Genomic DNA, 9,731 nt, shown 5'->3' on the forward strand with positions numbered 1-9,731 from the left:
TTTAACTGCGTCAGCCGGCCCACCAATAATCTGATCAGCCAGCACCGACCAGTCATCCAGTCTGCCAGCCACTGACTGATCGTTATGTTGACCAGCCCGACGGCCAGATGGATTTGGCCGATCTGGTGTTCAGAGTGCCCAGGTGGCAGCCGATGAGGAAGCTGGCGCTCAGGAGGCTCATTCCTAGAGCCTCCAACTGGCTTCTCGCCACCAGGCTACTCCGCTGGTGCCTGTTCCAGCCATCTGGACATTCTGCTGACTGTCTTGGGCCTTCATAATGCTTTGTTTTAATTAAACAGTCAGATTACCCTGGTCTGCATCAGTTCTAAGTCAGCTGCTAGGCACCAGCCAAGGAAGAACACTGTACCGCGCCACTGGAAATGCACAGGGAGAAGCAACTGGCGCAATCCATGGGCTGGGCCTGGCTCGCGTCCAGAGTCACTGTTGCACCAGAGGGTGATGCCTCAAATAGTGTGTGCCCAGCCCCACTTCCTTCCCCACCCATCTAGACTAAACCAGCCCTTAGAGCCAATCCTTATCCTGAAGTTATGGATCTGACTTGTTGACTTCCCTTACCTACATTGTTCCAACATGTTAAAGGCTGTTCACCTTGGAGACCTGCTGTGGATATGGGTACCGCCCGGTGTGAGATTTACATCTTCTCTGTATTTTCAGGGACGAGATGCTGATGAAACCACAGCGCTTTCCAAGGCACCGGTCCTTCTCTCGGGGGAAACCCATTCAAGGGCTCTCTGCCCTTCAACAAAGAAAACAGAACACTCCCTGGGGCTCCCATTGGCTTCTCCAGGATCATTAGCGTTACAACACTGGATGCTGTGAGGATGGCAATCACAGCCACTCTGGGATGGGGAACTGAATGCAACTCCATTTTTATTGGCCGAGGGCAATGGAGACCACCTCCTGTCCTTTTCAAATAGTCTCAGGTTTAACTGACCCATGCTCAACTGCTGTTCACATGGAACCATTCTACACTTCAGCCTTCATAGTTCTCATTTGAATATTTGCTATTGTCACCAAGACCTGCATCTGTGGTAGTTCCACCTGGGGTCTTGCCCTGGGCTTCTATGCGCCCTACAGCTGCCCACCTACTCGTCACAGGTTAGCCTTTGTGGTTCTCAGCACTGCCGATGGCCGGGTATGGGCCTGACACTCCAACGACATCCATTTCAGGGCTAGTTGATTCGGCAGGTGAGTTGTTACACACTCTTCAGTGGGTTCCAACTTCCATGGCCACTGTCCTGCTGTCTATACCAGCCAAAACCATTTTTGGGCTCTGCTGAGCATCAGCATTGGATGCCTTAATCCGGTGTTTGTTTCCTCCTGCAGCACCAGTTCTGTTCACCAAAATGTGGCCCACTAGGCACTCAAGTTAAATGCCCGGCTCCAAGCCAGCAAGCCAGGCTACTTACCAATTAAAGGTTTGGGAATAGGTTATGGTTGATCCGGCCCGAAGACCTCTGTCATTCACTTTACCACATAAAACTAGGGTTTCCGAGTGCCAGCTTTCCCGAAGGAAACTACAGAAGGATCTAGCTTCTAGATTATTTGATTAGTCTTTTGCCCCTATAACTAGGTCGGATGACTGGTTTACATGTCAGGACAGCTATAGACATCCACCAATGTGTCCTCTGGATGTGCCCTACTCATGCACGGGTCCTAGCACACACACTCATGCTCCACTTCCCCAACAGAGCAGGTGATTTGGGCTAGTGGTGTGCCTGCTGCAAGACCATGGTGGAATCCAACCTCAGCTGTCCCACACTGGCCCTCACCTTCATTACATTACAGGGTTTCTACCAGCCCTCTGACTTGTGCAGACGTTAGACTTCTTGGTCTGTGTTTCAAGATGTGTCGGGGGTTAATCGACATCACGGCAGACCCCTGGCATGGGCCTCCCCACGCAGTGATGCAACACAGTCAGGCTACATTGAGCACAGTCTGCACTAGTCAATAGTCCTGCCACGAGTTAGGGATTCTGTACCCTTTACCCACGCTGGCGTACCACAAGAGTGACTGTCGCAGTTGCCGGGGGGGGGGATACGATCTGTCTCCCTCATGGCACCACAGACAGAGTGAAGCTGCTGCTGGGGCTGAGAGTCACTTGCCATCCCAAAGCCTTCCCAGCCAACCTTCAGCCAGTTGCGGTGCACTGCCACAAAGGCAATGCACCCTGCCCCACCATAGTGTGGAAGGCCAGGTGTGCTAGCAATATACCTCTGTGGTGGGACCCGGGGAGGGAGCTCCAAGACAGGGATCAGGAGTCTGACCGTGGAGGCTGAACCCATCAGGCACCCTGGGAGAGCCCCAGGGTGCCTGATGTTCATACAAGCCCTGGACATCAAGGGCATTAGAAGTGTTGGAGATCTATGTGTCCTGCACTTCACACTAAGTTTGCAGCTAGCTCTTTTCTTCCTGCAAACCGAGTGATTCACTGCAGTAGTGAGACAGAATATTGGGGAAAAAATATTGACTGGCATTAATATAGAGTGAAAAATATTGTGGAATGGAAATATCAAGTGCAAGAATATCGTTGTCAAGAATAAGTAATTTAATTTCATTGTAATTAATTAATTGTTAATTAATGTTAATTATTTAATTGATCATTATATATGTAAATCGTACGTTTTTATGAGGTGGTTGTGGGATTTATAGGTGTACAAGGTTGGAAATTATTTAATTGTAATGAATTGTTTGTTAATTAATATGAATTATTTAATTGATAATGAATTAAGTTGATTGTGTTGGTAAGTTTTTTAAATTTTAGGTGTGGGTTGTGGTGTTTATAGGGGTATATGGTGAGAGGAAATTATAACTGAACGTATTTTATGAATTACATTGATTAATAGATAGTTTTAAGAGAATTTTCTGTATATGTAAAATAACATTGCATTTAATGTTTAATATTGTTTGTAATATTTTTAAATGTTTTAATTTTCATCAAATGTTTAAATTTTCATTAATTGTTCAAATTTAATATATATTACATTTTAAATATTTATTTAAAAACAAAAGTGATTGTTTTTGATATCAGTTTTTGTACAAATGTTTGTTTGTAATATAGTGGGAATAAAACATTTTAAATCGAACACTTTCCCTACTGTTGCACTGACTGGAGTGGGAATAGTACATTTTACCCCTCCCCATTCCAACACTTTCCCTGCTGTTGCACTGAGTGAAGTGGGAATATTTATTATTTTTATTTATAAACTATCATTTTTATTGCTGTGTTAATTGAAGTGAGAATAGTAAAGTGTAGTATTTTGCAATGTTATATTTTATGTAATTTTATATTTATTGTAGTTAGAGTAGTACATTTTATTTTTGTGTGATTTTTGTTTTACTGTTGTGTTAGATGGCAGTACTTATTTTCATATGTTTTTAGTATAAAAATGTATATATGTTTACATTTTTAAAAGTACGTTTATTTGTTATATGTGTTAAAATATAAATTTTATATATATTTTATTTTTTATAAATTAATGTTAGTATTGAATATATGTTAGTTTTAATATTTTAATTTATATATATATTTATAAATCGATATTTAATACAACTATATTATTGTAAACAATATTTTTTTTCCGATATTTTTGTACTTACCTTTTTAAGTATAGGCAGTCAATATTTTTGTATTCTGTATTTTTGCCTCAATATTTTGTGTTTGATATTCTGTCAGTGATCCATTCACTCTCAAGAGTCATAGGCAACTTTTGCAACATTACCCCAATCTGGGGATGCAGGAGAGATAGGATTATGTCAGCACTGACCATCCTCCACCTGCATGGTTAAATAGTCTGTCCTTCCCTTCAGGCTTCCCCTCTTGAAGTCAACCTCGATGATTTAAAGAGTGTTGGCAGGTGCTCGGCCTGGGGGCCCCACCCGCCGCCACGGAAGATGGGCAGTGTGAAGCGGCAGTGAAGGAAGACAGCTCTGCTACTGGCCCACCTGGACAGGACCACACGAGTTTTGAAACTCCAGTCTGGCCACACAAGACAAGGCCACCAGGTACTTGGCAACGAGGGAGTGTTGTCCTACCTGTACATCAGCCATCTGCCACCTTTTGGGGCCGGTGAGAGCCAGTGCTCGACCCCTGCACATCAAGAGTCCCTGGCTTAAGTGGCAGCCCCAAGCCATGATGGCAAACTGGGGTCTTCCCTTGTTCTAGTGGGAAGCACCAAAGGGGAACGCACCAAGGGGAATAGTGCTAGATTCCCTCACACCGTCAAAGAGACTCACCAGCTGCCAGTCCACAAATGGAAGCTCGAGCAGCCGGATGCGGATTCTCTATCATCTCTCAAATCTATTCACACTGGCTTCGAAGGTCACAGCATCTACAGAGAGAGAAGCCAGTCTTCCCTTGTGGCCCCAGCTCCTTCTAATCCAGGATATCCTTCCACCCAAAATAGTCCTCAGTCACTCGAAAACAAAGCAGGCCAGGATTGGGCATGAAAGGTCCCATTAAAGAATGTCCTAGCCTATTGAGGCACTGCAATTCAGTTACCCCGGGTGCGTGCAAAGTGAGCAAGGGGGTCCATCTTGGGAGAGCTGTCTCTGCACTGTGCCCCTCCCAGAGAGCCCGGAGGGTGATGACAAAACCCCATTTTCTCATGAGTCACTTGCATCTTCCCAGGTGGAGAAGCCCACTCCTTGCCCAGTCCTCACACAAGCGTTGAGCAGCCACTGACTTCTCCACTGGATAAGACACAAGGGGAGGGCTGGACCCTGTGCCTTAGGTTCCATATAGGAGGCAATCTGTCACCACCCACAGGGTCACCTATGGAAACCTTGTTATGATTTTGACTTCCTCTAGATAGTTAAGTTTGATCATATTTTTAGTGCTCTACCTGAGCTGTTGCCGACCCCAACTGGGTCAATCCGAGCACCTCACTGAACTACTCGATCAATAGTAGCGACTGACGGTTTATACAAAGTGTAGGGACCTAATCAACAAGAGCTTATGACCTGCACTTACTGGGAATTCCTCATTTGTGGGAAATAATTAAAATCTCCAATTCCCATCATGAACAGCATTCAGCGGGTTACCAGCATCTGCCAGCATAGTGTAGACACTCACTGATCCATTCAGCATAGCACATGTGCAGCCCCAGACATCTATGAGCATCACAAACCTGTTATTGCTTGTTCTTGTGTGGCTAAATGCCACTTGTCCCTCTACGAAGTTGACTGCCGACCTCTTGGGGTCACGTCACTACTTAGCATGGATGAGTTTTTTTTGTTATCGGAATTACCGGACAAGCCACTCCACCAACTAAGAACGGCAATGCATCACCACCCACAGAATCAAGAAAGAGCTATTAATCTGTCAGTTCTCTCTGTGTTTAGGCCAGATGATTCTTCCCATGTTGAATCAAATCAAGCTCCTGGTGGTGCCAGTCCATGAATTCCTTTAAGTTTCAGCAACCACACTCCCACTGCAACAGCAAGACTTTGGCTTAGTGGGTCATGAGAATAATGCTGCTAGATCGCTAATCAGCATCTTTTATGGTTGGAACGACAACATTATCTGATTTTCTTCAAACCTTTGACTTTCATTCTTGATTAATGACAACATTCTTCACAAATACTGGCACTTTGGTTCGACTTGCCCCAGTCAAAGAATTCACCTCTAGCAGCACAACATGAATGCCCCTGGATATCCCTCTTAATTATGGCACTAGTTCTGAAAACCAACAAAATAGACCCGGAGTCCTATTTCATTATTCCTTTTTCAGGTAGCCGCCCTGCTCTGTACACTGTATGTTTTTCAAAGTAAACACTTCGGACCTCAAGAACTCTCATCAAGAGCATGAAGAGGGTGCTGAGATGCATGGGCTGGGACAAGGGGTAGCTCGCCTTGTGACGGGACACAGGTCGATACCAAGATCCAACTATGAGCTTGTTAACTGCAGCAACTTTAATATACACTATTGGAGCTGGAATAATCGCTGCTGCTGGTGCAAGACTTGACCTCCAAAGGATCCATGCTAAGGAATTTACAGTGTATTCATTCCAATTCCAAGGCCTCGAAAGAATCCTGTAATGTTTGTTTGCCACTACCTCCCCAAATCGGGAGTAGGTAATTTGCACGTGTTATCCGTGGTCACCATGGTAGTCACAGAAAGTACAATCAAAAGTTGATAGGGCAGACACTGTACATATATAGTCGCCGTCAAGGGGACATTCAATCATTCCAAGGTTATCTAGAGGTCACCTCAGCAGCCAGGCAAGCCCGGACTGGTCTTGGTCTCATTAATGTGTGCAATCTGGGAGGCCAGTGCTCATCTTCTTATATTAGTTTTAGAATTACCACATTTATCCAAGTAACAGATAAAGCGACCAAATTAACCATAACCAATTTAAAAAGCTATTTGCAGTTTCACTGTACCAACCATGTATACTTACTCATGCATGACTCAATCCGTGACTCAAACATATGCTACTGGCAAGATCAACCAGGTAGTCGCATCTGCTGGGTGGGAGGAAGAGCCGCATGTGTGTCCAAGACTGAACTTCACACCCTACAGGAGCTTGTTTTGGGAACCCCTGCTTGCCTGTAGGAGTCTGGGGAGATAGGGTAGTCACACAGGCACCGGTGGGCCCAGCTTTCTCTGTGACAACATAAGAGAGAGGCAGGACAAGGCGCATCCTGTGCAAGACACAGCACCACTGTGTCCACACCTGGGTTGCTGGGGCTATAGTTGTGCAGAAATGCGCTGGGTGGAGAAGGACAACAGATAGGTGTGCGGTGTCTGGACTACCATGCGCAATCTGGGACTAGCGCCGCTCGACCACATCTACTCTCATCACACCACTTCACAAGCTGCCACGCTGATTAGCCTTCACTGTGCTGAGTGGCCTCTACAACAGGCAGACCCTTAAGTCGGACAGTCAAGTCGGGCTTGAAGCTCTTTGCTTGAAACAACAGCTGAGGCTGGCCAAGCAGCCCATCCCTAAACAGAACAAGTGTGACTAATCAATCAGAGTACAGTGCTGGCTAATCCGTCCCTGAGAAAGCCACCCTGCACGGGGATGCCAGCTTTGCATCCCTGCCTGCCCTTCGGGTAGCCAGGTTCAGAGGAAAGGCCCATCCAACAGGAGGGCAGGATAGCAGACACAGACTCCGGCTTCTGAGACCTTGGGCAGTTCATCCCAGGCAAATGTGGCTCCTGGGGAGAAAGATCAGAGGGCAGGTGGGTATCTCATACTTTGCCCCTATTAATCCCAAGAAAGACTACCTGCCTTTCTTGCAATCCATGTACACTGAGTGAAAGGGGGATGTCGGAGTGAACACATCTGACCTCCTGGTGCCCTGACTGGGTTCAAATAGTCGAATGAGCTCTTACAGGGACTTCTAGGGCAGCCCGGCCATCTGGGCATGCCATAGGAATACATGGCATGCAACCAGATTTCCGGGACAACCATATGCCCAGACTCGAAGGACAGCCATCTTGTAGCGCCATATCTTATGAAAAAAGATTCTGCTCATCCTTGAAGGAACGAGCAACTCTGAGGCTGAGTTCACAGAGCCTAAGTTGGCTATCAAGCAAGGGACTATGGGGGCCTCACAGAACTCTGACTTGAGAGTTTCTGAACCCAGACAAGCAGGGGAGATGTCCCTGGGCCTGTGCGACCCCATCCCGGGCACTTTGTGATATAGCAGGCCAGAAAAGCGAGGTCAGTGCTGGGGGCTTCCACCCTAGGACCAGATGGGGCTCTGACCTGGGACCTGGTGAAAGTATCTGAACCCAGAAAAGCAGGGGAGAAGTTTGGTGCCTGGGGGACCCCATCCTGGGCACTGAGCAACACGGTGGGCCGGAGAAGGGAGCCTAGAGCAGGGTGCTTCCACCCCCAGGCCAGCTAGAGCTCTGACTCCATTCAATCAGAGTACAGTGCTGACTACACTGCCCTAAGCAGACTTCCCTGCACAGGGATGTCAACTTTGCATCCCTTCCTGCTTTTCAGGAGGCAAGGCTTGATGGATAGGCTCATTGGACAGGGTTGGAAGGCTGTCACTGGCTCAGGTCCCTGAGACCCTGGGGTGGTCCAGCCCAGACCCTTGCAGCACCTGGGAGAAAGATTGGAGGACAAGGGGTCCCTCATAACTTGCTCCTAATAATCAGGAGGAATGTTTACTGCCTTGCTTGATGCACACAAAGAGAGGGGAGGGGCATTAGAGCAAACACATCTGATCTCCTGGAGCCCTGACTGGGGGCTCCCAGGTGAGCCCAGCCATTGCGATCATAGTATAGTGTGGGCTAAACCATCCTGAGGAGGCCGTCCTGTAATGGAATGTCAGGTTTGCATCATGTTTGCTCTCCTAGAAGCAAGGCTTGAAGGACAGGTTCATCAGGCAGGTCTTGAAGCCACAGACTCAGGCCCCAGTGCCCCAGGGTGCCCTGGCAGCACCTGGATAAGCATGACAGGACAACAAGGGGGTCAGAGTACCTTGTACCTACTAATTTGGAGCAAAGCTAGCCCTCTTTCTTGTAATCTGAAGTGACAGAGGGGAGCAGTCTGAGAAAATGCACCTGACATTTTGGAGCCCTTGCTGTTCTGAAAGAGTCAAATGAGCCCTCATCAGGACTTCCAAGGAAGCCTGGCTATCTGGGTGAACCATAAGAATGCATGTCGCGTAATCAGATGTCCAGGTCTCAGGACGGCCAAATGCCTTGACTTAAAGGACGGTCATTTGTTTGCTACATGTCTTTGAAAGAAGATTCCACTCTCCCTTAGATAGGACAAGGAATCTGAGCCTGGGCTCTCAGAGTCCGAGCTGGGTATCAGGCAAAGGACTATGGGTGGGCCTTACTGAGCTCTGTCCCTGTGTCTAGTCTGAGATTCTAAACTCAGAGACAAGCAGGAGAGCCTTCCCGGGCCTGAAGGACTCCTTCCCAACCACTTTCCAGCACAGCAGGTGGAATAAAGGAGCCAGGCCAGCTGGAGATCTGAAATGGGCCCGGGTCAGAGCTTCTGAACTTGGACCTCCCAGTGCCTGTGGGATTCCACCCCAGGGACTTTGCAACACAGTGGTTTGGAAAAGGGAGCCCAGAGCTGGGGACTTCCTACCCCGGGCCAGAGGGAGCTCTGTCCCTGAACCCGTTCAGAGCTTCTTATGCCAGGCAAGGAGGGAAGGCTTTCTCGGATGTGCGAGTCCCCAACCAGACAAGCAGGGGAGACCTTCCTGGTCAGAGCTTCTGAACCCAGACAAGCAGGGGAGACCTCCTGGTGCCCGTGGTACCCCATCCCAGGGACTTTACTACATGGTAATTCTGAGAAGGGAGTCCAGGGCTGGGGGCTTTCACCCCAGGGCCACCGGGACTCTGTCCCTGGATGTAGTCAGAGTTTATTATCCTGGGCAAGCTGGAAAGTCTTTTGTAGGCCTACAGGACCCCGCCCTGGGCACTATGAGAGACGGGAGGCTGGGAAAAAATCCCAGGGTGAAGAGCTTCTACCCCTCGGCAAGCCAGAGATCTTACTCATGCCTGGGGAGAGCTTCTGAACCCAGACAGACAGAGGAGACCTCCCTGGGCCTGTCAGCCCCCATCCCAGACACTTTGCGACATGGCAGGCCTGATAATGGAGCCCAGAGTGGGGGCTTCCACCACAGAGTCAGCCGAGCTCCGACCTAGGGTCTGGTCAGAGCTTCTGAACCCAAACAAGCAGGAAAGACCTCCTGGTGCCTGTAGGACTCCATCCCGGGAACGTTGTGA

At 48.1% G+C, this 9,731-nt stretch overlaps 2 pseudogenes; both read right to left on the reverse strand.

Annotated features, from left to right (window-relative positions):
• Positions 1-592: 592 nt before the first annotated feature.
• Positions 593-1,855, reverse strand: LOC147733453 (28S ribosomal RNA; annotated as a pseudogene).
• Positions 1,856-4,772: 2,917 nt separating this feature from the next.
• Positions 4,773-6,480, reverse strand: LOC147733454 (18S ribosomal RNA; annotated as a pseudogene).
• Between the last annotated feature and the right edge of the window lie 3,251 nt (positions 6,481-9,731).

The sequence above is a fragment of the Lissotriton vulgaris genome, chromosome 2_1 (genome assembly GCF_964263255.1).
Source record: "Lissotriton vulgaris chromosome 2_1, aLisVul1.2, whole genome shotgun sequence".
NCBI lineage: Eukaryota > Metazoa > Chordata > Amphibia > Caudata > Salamandridae > Lissotriton > Lissotriton vulgaris.